At 39.5% G+C, this 13,626-nt stretch overlaps 2 pseudogenes; one reads left to right on the top strand and one right to left on the bottom strand.

Annotated features, from left to right (window-relative positions):
- Window positions 1-315: 315 nt before the first annotated feature.
- LOC102830915 lies at window positions 316-5,325 on the bottom strand (annotated as a pseudogene).
- Window positions 5,326-5,708: 383 nt separating this feature from the next.
- On the top strand, window positions 5,709-9,353 carry LOC102830533 (annotated as a pseudogene).
- Window positions 9,354-13,626: the final 4,273 nt, after the last annotated feature.

The raw sequence follows: 13,626 nt of genomic DNA, 5'->3' as shown, positions 1-13,626 counted from the left end.
TGGGGATGGGAGCATTCTCTCCCTACATTACCCAAGAAGAGACAGCAATTGTGGTCATATAGTCAAGCTACAAGCATACCACATAATATCCCACCATCAGGACAGAAGCCAATACCAGCTGCTAGGCATTACACGTGAAAAAGGAAGCCTAGCTCCAGATCACATCCACCAGGAGACAATCAGTAAGCTTAACAACACAGCAACATACATTCATTTAATCATTAAAAACACAACTAACTATTGAAAATGTCCAAGAAAAAGCAACAAAAGATCTCAGCACATGTCCAAAAAACAGAAAAGAGTAACTGAGACAAATTAGCTTGAGGCAGACATAGGCTTGCCACAAGAAGAAGAGTAGGCTTTGGATTTACCTGAGAAGGAATTCAGAAGAATGATATGGAGACACATTCAAATGCGTCACAGAGGAGTGGAGGAAAATAAGGAAGAAGTCAGGAAAGCGCTACAGGAGCAATCAAATGAGATAGATATAGAATTGGAAACAATTCAAAACCTGAAAAACGTGGTCCAGATGATTAAAAATAAAATACCAGAAATGGACAATACACTGAAAAGGCAAAGGAGTAGAATTAAAGAAATGGAAGCCAGAAACAGTGAGCTGGAAGACAAATCTCTCAATACTGCTAAGATAGAAGAGCAAGCAGAAAAAAGGATTAAAAAATTTGAAAAGCATCTAAGATTCATGCTGGATAACATGAAGAGGAATAATTTAAGAATTATTGGCATTCCAGAACAGGAAGAATCACAGAAGTCCACAGAGGAGATAGTTGCAGAGCTATGGAAGAAAATTTCTCTAATATTATGAAATGCGAAAAGATAAGCATTCAAGAAGCTCAACAAACCCCAGGAAGGATAGAACCCAAAAAGAAAATCACCAAGATATATCATAATCAAACTCTTCAAAAATCAAAGACAAGGAGAGAATCCTAAAAGCAACCAGGGAAAAGAGAAGTGTTGCCTACAAAGGTAAGCAAATCAGATTAAGCTCTGACTTCTCAGCAGAAGCCATGCAGGCAAGAAGACAATGGGGAAACATATATAAAACCCTAAAAGAAAAAAAAGTGGCATTTAACCAGCAAAACAGTCAATCAAAAATGATGGTTCAGTAAAACATTGCAGGATAAACAGAAGCTAAGAGATTTTGTCAAAGCCAATCCAGTGCTTCAAAACATCCTAAAGGGAGTTCTTTGGACTGAAAACCAACAAGAACAGACAACATCCAGAGATTGACAACACCACCTGGAACTCAGACAACAGATAGCAGAGTCCAGAACAGAACAAAATGACAACAACGAATTTAAAGGAGCATGGAGGTCAACCGAAGACCAAAATAATAGCAATGTCAAAGAAGGGAAAACTATAGGAACAGAGATGCAGATAGTGAGGAGGTCAGGTAGATTGCAGGATACAATAGACTGTCATAAATGGAGGGGAAAGTTAATAGACTATAGGGTAACCCCAAAGAAAGTTAATATTTCACAACCTACCATGAAAATCTTTGAAGTTCTAAGCAGAACAAGGAAACATTAAAACTAAGAAGAAACTGACAAGAAATAGCACAAAAAACATGAACTCAGCACAAGAAGGCATGTAGAACAAAGCCATGAACAGCACCACAAAATATTAACATAATGACAGCAATTAATTCATATCTATCAATAATTACACTGAATGTCAATGGATTAAATGCACAGTGAAGAGAGAGAGAGTGGCAGAATGGATAAGAAAACAAGACCCTTCAATATGGTGCCTGCAAGAGACACACATTACACACAAAGACAAAAACAGACTAAAAGTTAAAGGATGGAAAAAAATATACTAAGTTAACTGCAATAAAAAACAAGTAGGAGTGGCAATACTAATCTCTGATAAAGTAAACTTTAAGATAAAAACCAGCATAAGAGACAAAGAAGGACACTGTCTCATGATTAAAGTGTCAATTGAACAAGACAACGTAACCATAATAAATATCTATGCTTCCAATGAAAGAGCACCAAGATATATAAAGCAAACCCTACTAGAATTGAAGAAAGAAACAGACAAATCTACAATTATAGTGGGGGACTTTAATATGCCACTTTCTAAATGGGATAGAACAACCAGAAAGAAATTCAACAAAGTTATAGAGGAACTCAACAGCACAATACAACTTGACCTCATAGATGTGTACACAGCATTCAGCCCAACAACAGCATAATATACATTCTTTTCCAGTGCACATGGAACATTCTGATGTTCACCTTGACCACGTGGCAGAGGTCGTGTTGGTCAGCTTTCACACTGTCTATTCTTTCCCCCTTTCCACACATTCCTGTACCTGTTTACAGTCCATACCTAAGGAGCAGGGGGTTATTGCTTGTGTTTTACCACTTTTAGATAGAGCAATTAGAAGTTTGCTTCTAAGATCAGTTTGTTCCAATATTGTAGGATAAGCACTTGACCAAAAGATAGGTTTGAACCGCAAGGTCAGTGGTTCAAGTTCACCAGCTGCTCCCTGGAAACGCTGTGCAGGATCGCTATGAGTCAGAACCAACTTTACCACCCTTAACAACAACAAAGTTGAAAGATCTTGATTGGTGCATATACATCTTAGAGCTTATCACACTACATTTTTATTACATGTAACTTCAAAAAAATTGGAAAACGTACTGCCTGTGAGCAGGTCATGACTCATAGCGACTCTGTATAGAGTTTCCGAGGCTGTAATCTTTACAGAAGGAGAAAGCTTCATCTTTCTCCCATGCAGCAGCTGGGAAGTTTGAACCGACAACCTTGCAATTAGCAGCCCAGTGCTTATGCTACAGCACTCCCAAAGCTCCTATGTGCACTTTATTGCAGGTGTTGTTTTAAGAGCTGGAAGGACATCTCCCTCACAAAAACAGGCCAGAACAGTGAAAGCGCATCACCCCTGAGCTTATGATGGAGCAGCGTTGCTTTGTCAATTCTCTCTGCCAATTTCATTGACAAGCCTAAGTGGGCAGATAGCTCTTCTACATGTTGGCAGTAAAATGACCTACTAATGAAACCCTTTCCAATCATATATTTCTAAAATTTTCCATATCATGAGGTTTTTGTTTTATAAAAGTCAGCAAATTACAACAGGTATCTTTTGGCAAAACAAACCCCAAAAACTGTTTTAACACCTTCGGCTCAACAACTCTTTAAAACATTGCCACAAGATGATCAATGATGCTCTGTGATATGAAGATGTTCTGGATCACTTCTAAACTTATATTGCAAGAATTCTTCCATATTTTAAAGTTACTGGTTTTTATCAAAATAATTATATGGGACACTTTTTCCATGTGGACTGGCACCAGAATTTTAACTGGAATACTTCTTTTCTCCATCAATGATTGTATTTAATACACTTTCATAATACATTCTTATCTTTCTTTTTAACTTTTTTATTGTGAATTGGGTGAAGGTTTACAGACAAGTTCATCAGCTTTACATTCAACAAATCGTACACTTTGTTTCATCTCAATGATTAAAATTCCCTCCCTGCAACAAGTTATCTTACTTCCTCCCTGTGGTCCCCCATTTACATATTCTATTTCACGAATGAACAAAGCAAAAATATTTGATGAACACATACAAAATGAAACTTAAAATATATATTCTTTAAATGTCCAAAGGGCACATTCTGCAAGCCAGCCTTGTAGTGCTTGTAGGCAACACAGCCTTATTCAATCCATGGGCCTAGAGCCTGAAGCTGCTCTGTTTCTGCCATCATCTCTATTGTCATCATTTTTCTAGGTAGAGATCTCACTCTCCACTAATACTCACCCTTCTTGCTGGTCCCAGGAGCCTCTGTTTCTTGAATGAAAGATTAACTACTCCCCTCTTTTAGGTACACAACTTCCACAGAGTTTTGAGTATTACAATTAATCCTGCTAATAATAACTCATAATTGAATCATAAAATCTTATTGACATTGTCTCCTATCCCCTTTATCAGACCTGTCTGTAAAAGAGGAAAACTATTCAGTGGGGATTCCCCCTACTCTGTTTCTGAAACTAAGCACACCCATAAAAACTTGTAAGCCAGTCACTTCATGCTTTTATTACCCCTGTCCCATTTTGATAGCCAATGTCTAAATTACCTATCAGAAATGTACTATTTCTGTTTGATTTTGTTTCAGACTTTAAAAAGTTTTTGAGCCATGAAATAATTAAGAATCATCTTAATTGATGATGAGTTCCTCATGATGGGATGTTTCCATTCTTGTGTAAAATACTTCATTTAGCCACTGTGGAAGGACATATTTTCTTTATATCAACTAGACTCAGAATTAATATGTCATGTTTGTATTTCCCAACCTGTCCAATGCTTCCATTTGACAAAATACTTGGCGCTGATGTCTTCTTTTGGGATTTCCTGTCTGCTTGTCCTTTCCTCAAAGTTGTCTTGTAAATATCTGTAGGATGCTTGGGGCCCAGCATGGAGTTCTGGTGTGGTGCTATAGGATAAGCACTGGACCACAACGTTGGCTTGAACCTTAAGGTTGGAGGTTCAGATCCACTAGCCACTCCTTGGAAACCCTATACAGGGTTACTATGAGTCATAACCAACTCAATGACACTTAAAAACAACAAAGCACCCAACATAATGTTGTTTCTATTCCAAACCCTTTCCTTTAAATAAAATTAAATCCTTGAAAACATTAGTATTTTCTCTTTTTATCATAATGTTGCTTATTGGTCCATTGCAATAAAGGTTGCTTTCCTTTCTTTTTATATAACCGGTGATTCCAAACCAGCACACTTCCAAATGAGCCTTTTCTAAGTTAAATTCTTGTATATCCACATCTTTCTCAAGGACCTGGTTTTGGTCTTTGTGTTCTCATCTTGGCAAGCCTCAATTTTGTTTTTCCTGTCTGCTGTGAAAATCAACCACTTCTACAAACTCCCTGTTATTCTTCAGGGAAAAGAGAGGTATTGCAGCAACTACTTCTGGTTCTGAAGGGAAATGTATGTGGGTCACAGCAGGAGAACAAAGCAACTCTTCTCTGAGTTCCTTGAAGAAGTAAGAAGCACTTTTCCTTTGGCCTCTTATAAGAGAATTGGGTGGAGGAATTGGTCCATCTGACAAGACCACTGTAGGTCTTAAATCTCTCTTCTTGCTTTCCTTGTTCTTTTTGGTCCTTCACTGTTTTGTTTCATCTTCCCTATCTCCAAAGTCGCAGAGGTTCTGGAGCAGAGTATCTAGAAGTGTCTGAGATCTAGCAGGTGCATGAGACATCAAAGCTTCCTCCTGTGCCATCACTGGATCTTCAACTAAGGAACCAGGCTCAGACCCTGCCATGACTTGACTTCTGGGTTCCTCTTTTTAACTCTCTTTAGCTTTAACTTGAACTTCCCTATGAGCAATCAATGGTCTACTCTGTAGTTGGCCCCTGGCCTTGTTATGACTGATGATATGAACGTCTCCATAATTTCTTTCCACAGATGTAGTTGCTTTGATTCCTGTGTATTCCATCTGGCAAGGTCCATGTGTATAGTTGCCATTGATGTGGGTGGAAAAGGTATTTATGATGAATAAGCCATTCATCTTGAAAAATTCTATCATGCGATCTCCAGCATCATTTCTATCACCAAGTTCATATTTTCTAACTATCAATCCTTCTTCCTCTTTGTTTCTAAACTTCATATTCCAATAACCAGTAATTATCAATGCATCTTGATCGCATGTTTGATGTATTTCAGACTGTTGGTAAAAATCTTCAATTTCTTTATCTTTGGCATTAGTGGTTGTTGAGAAAATTTGAATGTAGTCATATTAACTAGTCTTCTTTGTAGGCATAAGGATATTATCCTGTCATTTACAGCATTGTACTTCAGGATAGATTTTGAAATGTTCTTTTTAATGATAAATGTGATGCCATTCTTCTTCAGTTTATCATTCTGGACATGGTAGAGCACACGATTGTCAGATCAAAATGGCTAGTACCAGTCCTTTTCAGTTCCCTAATGCTGGAGTCCTAATGGTGTGGCATTGTGGGTAAATGTGCTAGACCGCAAAGTTGGTTTGAACCGCAAGGTCAGTGGCTCAAGCTCACCAGCCTATGCAGGGTCGCTATGGGTTGGAACTGACTCAACGGCACACAACAACAATGCATATAGGATATCAATCTTTATGCATTTCATTTCATTTTTTAACAACTTTCAATTTTCCTAGATGCATACTTCATGCATTCCATGTTTCAATTATTAAAGTATGTTTGCAGCTGTTTCTTCTTTGAGTCATGCCACATCCGAAAGTGAAGGTCCACCAATCACCTGTCAGTTTGTTGTGGCTTGCATGTTGCTGTGGTGCTGGAAGCTATGCCACCAGTATGTAAAATCCCATCAGGGTCACCTATGGTGGGCAGGTTTCAATGGAACTTCCAGACTGAGATAGACTAGGAAGTAGGAAGAAGCTGTCCACATCTGAAAAATTAGCCACTGTAAACCGTCTGAATAGCAACAGAACAGTGTCTCTCTGATACAGTGCCTGAAGACAAGCCTCTGAAGTTGAAGGCACTCAAAATACTGTGGTGGAGCTGCTTTCTCAAAGTAGAGTCGACCTTAATGATATAGATGGAGCAAACTTTTCATTTAAGAAAAAAAAGTTATTTGTGTAGTTCATGATTGAAACAATTTAGCAATTATAAATTGAGATCTGATAGAAACATCTATCTACTTCCCTGCAAATTTCCCATGCTCTAACATAAGGAGCTCTGGTAGCGTAGTGGTTACGAATTGTGCTGTGAACTGCAAGGTCAGCAGTTTGAAACTACCAGCTGCTGAGCAGGAGAAAGTTGAGGCTTTCTGCTCCTGTAAAGATTTACAGCCTCAGAAACGCTGTACAGGTTGGAACCAACTTGACAGCACTTAATAACAACATTTGTTTTATATTTGCTTATTCAAATCTCTGCTTCTTCAAACAATATTTGCAGACTGAAGAACGGATTATAGTATCACTGTGTTGTTTCTTATATTCCAGCCAAATTTACAGCGGCAGAAAAAAGTGATTTCAAAATTGTTCATGATTTTTCATCTCAAACTGTACATTTATCATTGTTTAATGAAATGTTGTAAATTATGAAATTAAATATGATGACCTTGAACACTGAAAAAATTGTAAAGGTTTGTCTTCATGTTCTGGACAATCAATTTTTAAGTCTTTTTAATCATGTTGGCCTCACAAAATCATTAGCTAAATACCTCTAGACACAACATACACTCAGAGTGAAAAACATAATTAATAACAGCAAATGTAAATCCATCTTCCAAATGGCCTTGATAATTTACAACTTTTTCAGCCAACTTCTTATCAGATGATGTTTGTTTTAACTTGATAATGTGGCTATAAAAGAGCTGTACTAAGAGTAGAAATAGCAAGCTTGCCATTTTCTTGTTCTGTGCCTACTGTATTAGTGTTATCTTTTGATGCAGTGAATATAATGCTTTCCAAGAATCTTTTAAAAATATACAAATATACAATATTTATATTGTTTGATTAAAACAAATCCCATTAGGCACATGACAATAGCAGTAGGCTCTGAATGTACAGATGTGTCAGCACACCTGTGTGAGGGGCATAGAAATGAAGGTCAGAAATCATCAGTAAGTGAGTCAGCTCCAGAATTGAGCCCTATAGTCTTTCATTTCAATAAAGTCCATGTAGACTTCATGCAGCATATCGGTCACCGAGTGGGCTGGTGCATGACTACACTCTTAGATGGCAGAAGGAATGAAATCCAGTGTGCTGATGATATAGGCAGGGCAGGGGACTTCAGAGGCAGGGCAAGTCTTAATGACGTTCTCAAGACAGAGCGAAGTGGATTTCCAGACAGGCCCTACTTAGCATAGCAGCTCATCACATCTGTACTTACTTGATTATGACACTCCACTGTCTTTTGAACAGCCCTCCTGTATTTGGAGAATTCCTGTATTATTAGTGCTACATAGAAGATTACATGCTGGACTGCTAACTTCAAGGCCAGTAGTTCAAATCTACCAGTTGCTCCATGGGAGAAAGATGAGGCTTTCTGCTTCTGAAAAGATTTACAGCCTTGGAAACCCTATACAGGGCCGCTGTGAGTCAGAACTGACTCAGTGGCACACAACCACCACCACCTACTCAAGGCAGAAACTAGAACTTGACTTCTCAGCTCATTTCTAGGTAGGGCTTTTGTTATCATTTGTCATAGAGTTGACTCTGACTCATGGTGACCCCTGAAACAATAGAAACAATGTCTGGTCCTGCACCATCTTCATGATTATTGGTATGAGTTTCTTGTGACCACTGTATTTTGAATAGCTTCCAAGCTAGGCTGTTCATCTTCCAACACTATAGCAGACAGTATTGTGTTGTGACCTATCAGGTTTTCATTGACTAATTTTTAGAAGTAGATTACCAGGCCTTTCTTCTTAGTCTATCTTAGTCTGGAAGCTCAGCTGAAACCTGTCTACCATGGGGGACTCTGCTGGTATTTGAAATACCAGTGGCATAGCTTCCAGAATCATAACTATGTGAAAGCCACCACCATGTGACAAACTGATACATGCATATCAGGTGGTAAATAGGGAATAGACATACATGTAAATTAGAATACGTTGAGCTGTACAAGAAACTTTATCAAGAGGAAACAAAAAAGGAAACAGGCTCAGTCAGTCGTGGCCCGGAGACACTTCTGGAAGACCCATCGTGATAGCCGCCCAAGGAGAAGCCCAAGTGCAGTTCAAACTCGTATTGGTGGGTGATGGCGGTACTGGAAAAATGACATTTGTGAAACATCATCTGACTGGTGAATTTGAGACGTATGTAGCCACCTTGGGAGTTGAGGTCCATCCCCTTGTGTTCCATACTAACAGAGGACCCATTAAATTCAATGTGTGGGACATGGCTGATCAGGAGAAATTTGGGGGACTTAGAGAAGACAATTATATCAAATCCATTATAATGTTTGATGTAACCTCAAGAGTTACTTACAAGAACACACCTAACTGGCATGGGGATCTGGTTTGAGTATGTGAAAACATCCCCACTGTGTTGTGTGGCAACGACGTGGACATTAAGGACAGAAAAGTTAAAGCAAAATCCATTGTCTTCCACCGAAAGAAGAATCTTCAGTTCTATGAATTTCTACAAAAAGTAACTACAATTTTGAAAAACCCTTCCTTTAGCTTGCTAGAAAACTAATTGGAGATCCTAACTTGGAGTTTGTTGCCACGCTTGTTCTTGCCTCACCAGAAGTTTCATGGACCCAGTTTTGGCAGCACAATATGAGCATGATTTAGAGGTTGCACAGACAAACTGCTCTCCCGAATGAGGATGATGACCTGTAAGAGAACGAAGCTGGAGCCCAGGGTCAGAAGTCTAGTTTTATAGGCAACTGTCCTGTGATGTCAGTGGTATCGCATGTTTGCCACTTTATTATATAGCTAATAAGAACATGTGCTAATCTTTGGGATGCTGAAGGAGATGAATGGGCTTCGGAGTGAATGTGGCAGTTGAAAATACCTTTATTTTTTAGACCTGCATATCTAGCTGTTTGAACGCAGTTGTTTCTTTTTTTGAGTTTCAAACATACAACTGCTACAGACGCATCACACTATTCAGTGGTGAAATTTTGTTTGTTACTGCCATTCCCATTCCTTATTGTTTAGAACCAGAATAAAGTTGTATTTCAAATACCTGAAAAAAAAACAAAAATGACACAGGCAACACAGCGAATCTGCTTTCTGGCCAGGAGAAGGTAGGGGCATAAGCTTTCTGGCAGCAGTGGTAGTTTTGTTGGTGTCCAGGGTTCAGTGTCTCTTGGGCAGCAGCAGTGGGGGTATCCCATGCAGCCTGGTGGTGGGGTTGGACCTTGTTTCTGGCTGCATGTTCTCTAAGTGTGCCTCTGGCCACCCCAGGGACCCTGTATAAGCCTCCTAAGAATCTTATTAATTTACTCTCTCTCTCTTTTTTTTTTTTTTTTTTTTGCTCAAATTAGCTGGAGTGTCCAGCTGTTTGTGAGCTGGCTAGTTGACAAGAACTCCATTAAGTAAATTCACTGAATTCTAATCAGAAAATTGTACCTGTCACTTTCATTTAGTGAAGGAGATAGAGCCAAACTAAAAGGAACATGACAGCAAGATTTCTCAATGCTTCATATGGAAATGCAAATATGAGATAGAATAATTTAAGCCAACACTCTGTGTTCTTACATTTGAATTGGAAATATATCAATATGAGTTTGTCAGGTATTTTATTTTTTAAAATCCCTAGCTATGCCCACCCAAAACCCCTGAAACAATGACCAACTAAGAAATAATGAACATCCTGCGTACCCAGATGATGATCTTGAAATGACATTTCTTACTAAAAGATACTAGAATGTCTTGAGAAAATGGCTGATTATAGGAATGAGGCAAAAAATGTAAAAGGTGAAGCAAAAACATCTTACCAGAAAGTAAGGAAAATATCAAAGATGACTGGGATTGGTTCAAAAGTGCTCAAGTCAACTTGAAGAGACCCCCCCACCAGTGAAAGGTAGAAAACAATTTGAACATTGATAAGGATAAAACTGCAACAACTCAAATCATGTTGTTATGGATTGAATTGGCTCCTTCAATAAGATGTGTTCAAGTCCTAAGACCACGTGAATGTGACTTTGAAGATGTTATCAGTTAACATGAATAAGGTGTGTTCTGATCCAAATTGAGTGGTGTCTGCTTGTTGTTAAGTGCCATTGAGTCAGTCTGATTCATAGCGACCCGTATAGGGTGTCTATGTTGTTGTTGTTAAGTGCCGTCGAGTCAATTCCAATCCATATCGACTCTGTATAGGGTTTCCGAGGAGCAACTGGTGAGCTTGAACAGCTGACCTTGCAGTTTAAATGGCTTTGCAGTCTGACACATTATCCCACAGTGCCACACAGATAAAGGCATGCAGGGGAAAACACAGCTACAAGTTTAGGAACACCTGGAGCTAACGGAAGCCAAAAGAAACAAGAAAGGGAATCTGCCAAGAGTCTTTGGAGACACCATGACCCCATGTCACGCTAAATTCAGACTTCTAGCCTCCAGAATTATGAGTCAATAAATTTCTGTTCTATAAACCACCTGGTTTGTGCTACATTGTTATGGTAGCCCTAGAAAACTAATGGTGTTGTCAGGTGCTGTCAAGTCAGTTCCGACTTATAGCAACTCTATGCACAACAGAAAACAAATACTACCCAGTCCTGCGCCATCCTCATAATTGTTGATATGATTAATCCCATTGCTGCTGCCACGGTGTCAATCCATCTCACTGGGGGTCTTTCTCTTTTTCTCTGTCCCTCCTCTTTACCAAGCATGATGTTCTTCTCTAGGCACTGATCCTTCCTAATAATATGTCCAAAGTATTAGAGGCAAAGTCTCACCATCCTTGCCTCCAAGAAGCATTCTGACTACTTTTCTAACATAGACTAATGTGTTCTTGTGGCAGTCCATGGTACTTTCAGTATTCTCCAACACCATAATTTAAATGCCTCAATTCCTCGATGGTTTTCCTTATTCATTGTTCAACTTTCACATAGATATGAGGCAATTGAAAATACCATAGCTTGGGTCAGGTGTACCTTAGTCCTCAAACTGACATCTTTGCTCCTTAACATTTACCACTTTAACACAATGTTGTTTATTGGTCCAGTTGTTAGGATTTTTGTTTTCTTCACATTGAGGTGCAATCATACCAAAGACTGTGGTCTTTGATCTTCATCAGTAAGTATTTTAACTCCTCTTCACGTTCAGCAAACAAGGTTGTATCTTCTACATATTGCAGGTTGAAAATGAGACTTCCTCCAATCCCAATGCCATGCTCTTCTTCATATAATCCAACTTCTCCAATTATTTGCTCAACATACAGATCAAATAAGTGTGGTAAGGGAATACAGCCCTGGGGTACACCTTTCCCGATTTTAAACTATTCTGTATCCTCTTGTTCTGTTGGAACAATTGCCTCTTATTCTATGTGCAGGTTTCTCATGAGCACAATCAAATGTTCCAGAATATCCATTCTTTGCAATGTTATCTATAGCTTGTCATGATTCACAGTCAAAAACCTTTTGTACACATATCAAATTTACTTAAATCCAAGAGGTCATAATTATACAAAAACAAATAAGCAAGCAAACAAAACCCAGTTGGTCCTTTTTGGACCATTTGAGGTAATAGGAAATTAACTATTTTGAAAACTGCTAAATAAAAGGAGTCCTGCCACTACTGTAAAAGACTAAGCAAAAGAACCCATACTAAAGGGGGGCGATTCTTTGCTGGTTACCAGGATGTGGGCGGGGGGGAGTGAGGGAAGGAAGGGGAAGGTGGAGCACAGAGTAGCTTGAGTGCTAGGGAGGGGGCAGTACACAAGAAGGGGGACAAGAATGGAAGAATAAGGTGGATGGGAAAACAATTAGGCAGGTTTGCATGGGCTAAGTGGGACAGAGGTAAATAATGATGTATGCACAACCTTGGAACAACAGGGCCCTGGGATACAGGGATTGAGACATGGTTGGAATGGGGAGAAGAGGGAAAATAATGTTAAGATGCTTGGATGTCTTTTGAATCTTGGTTTCCCTGGTATACCATTATAAAATAGACACTTGAGTGGGAGAGAAAGGAATAGCCAGATATATCACCATAAAAAGCTTGTAAGTCTGTCTTCTGCCTATAACTGATTGGAATACCTAAAATGGGTCTACAATGTGCCCAGTGAAGGAGGCTTCCTGTGGAGCCTCTGCATCACATAAGACCACAGATGGAATCCTGAACCCCATCCACAATCTTCTGAAGTGGGAAATTTCCACTTGAAAGGACAAGCAGACCAGTGTGGAGTGGCTAGAAGAACAGAAGATACTTCTTGAGAGAAAGACAGACAGGAAAAATACAAAACAATAATGGCAGGCTGACAGATTACTATAAGTACAAGCCAGTTGCTTGCCCAGGAGATATCAAGGCAAATGATCAGGTCCCCTCAGGGCAAACCCCGTTCCAAGACTAAAACTCAATGGGAATACACAAGCAGACATGTGCCCTGATTGGTGACCATGTTAATCACCAATAAGGGGAAGTGAGGGGAAAACAGCAATGAAGCTGTGAGCTAATCCCTACAACATTCAGTGGACTCCTGTGAACCCAGGTGGAGCCCTGGTTGGCCAGCAGTGTGGCAAGACCTGGGGACTCTTGGGCACAGAGTCAGTGACATAGCCACAGAGGACTAGAGTGGAGAGTGAAGCATCCAGCTGGTATGAAGAGAGGGCATATGCATAAGAACACCCACACTTGCAGATAATACCCACTTGACCTGGCTTCAGTGACTGGATGATCAGAGCTCAACTAGAAGAAGAAAGAAGAGGAAAAAAAGAATAATCTGATACAATTTGATGAACTTGACCTACACCTATGAAACAAATCTTTAACAGCGAGGATCATTCCCAACCCCTCCATACACAGAGTAGACAGGAATGGGCAACTTGGACATTGGCTAGCCAAAATGGGGGGAACTACAAAGGCAAGAAGCGACTGCCTTACAAGCTTTCAAGAGGGAGCCTAGATCCAGAGGGCGTGGAAGAAGGTAGAATTTCCACTGAGTAGTATC

The sequence above is a fragment of the Chrysochloris asiatica genome, unplaced genomic scaffold (assembly GCF_000296735.1).
Source record: "Chrysochloris asiatica unplaced genomic scaffold, ChrAsi1.0 scaffold00222, whole genome shotgun sequence".
NCBI classification, from domain to species: Eukaryota; Metazoa; Chordata; class Mammalia; order Afrosoricida; family Chrysochloridae; genus Chrysochloris; species Chrysochloris asiatica.
The sequence above is the reverse complement of the archived record's forward strand: the minus strand, read 5'-3'. Positions and strand labels throughout refer to the sequence as shown.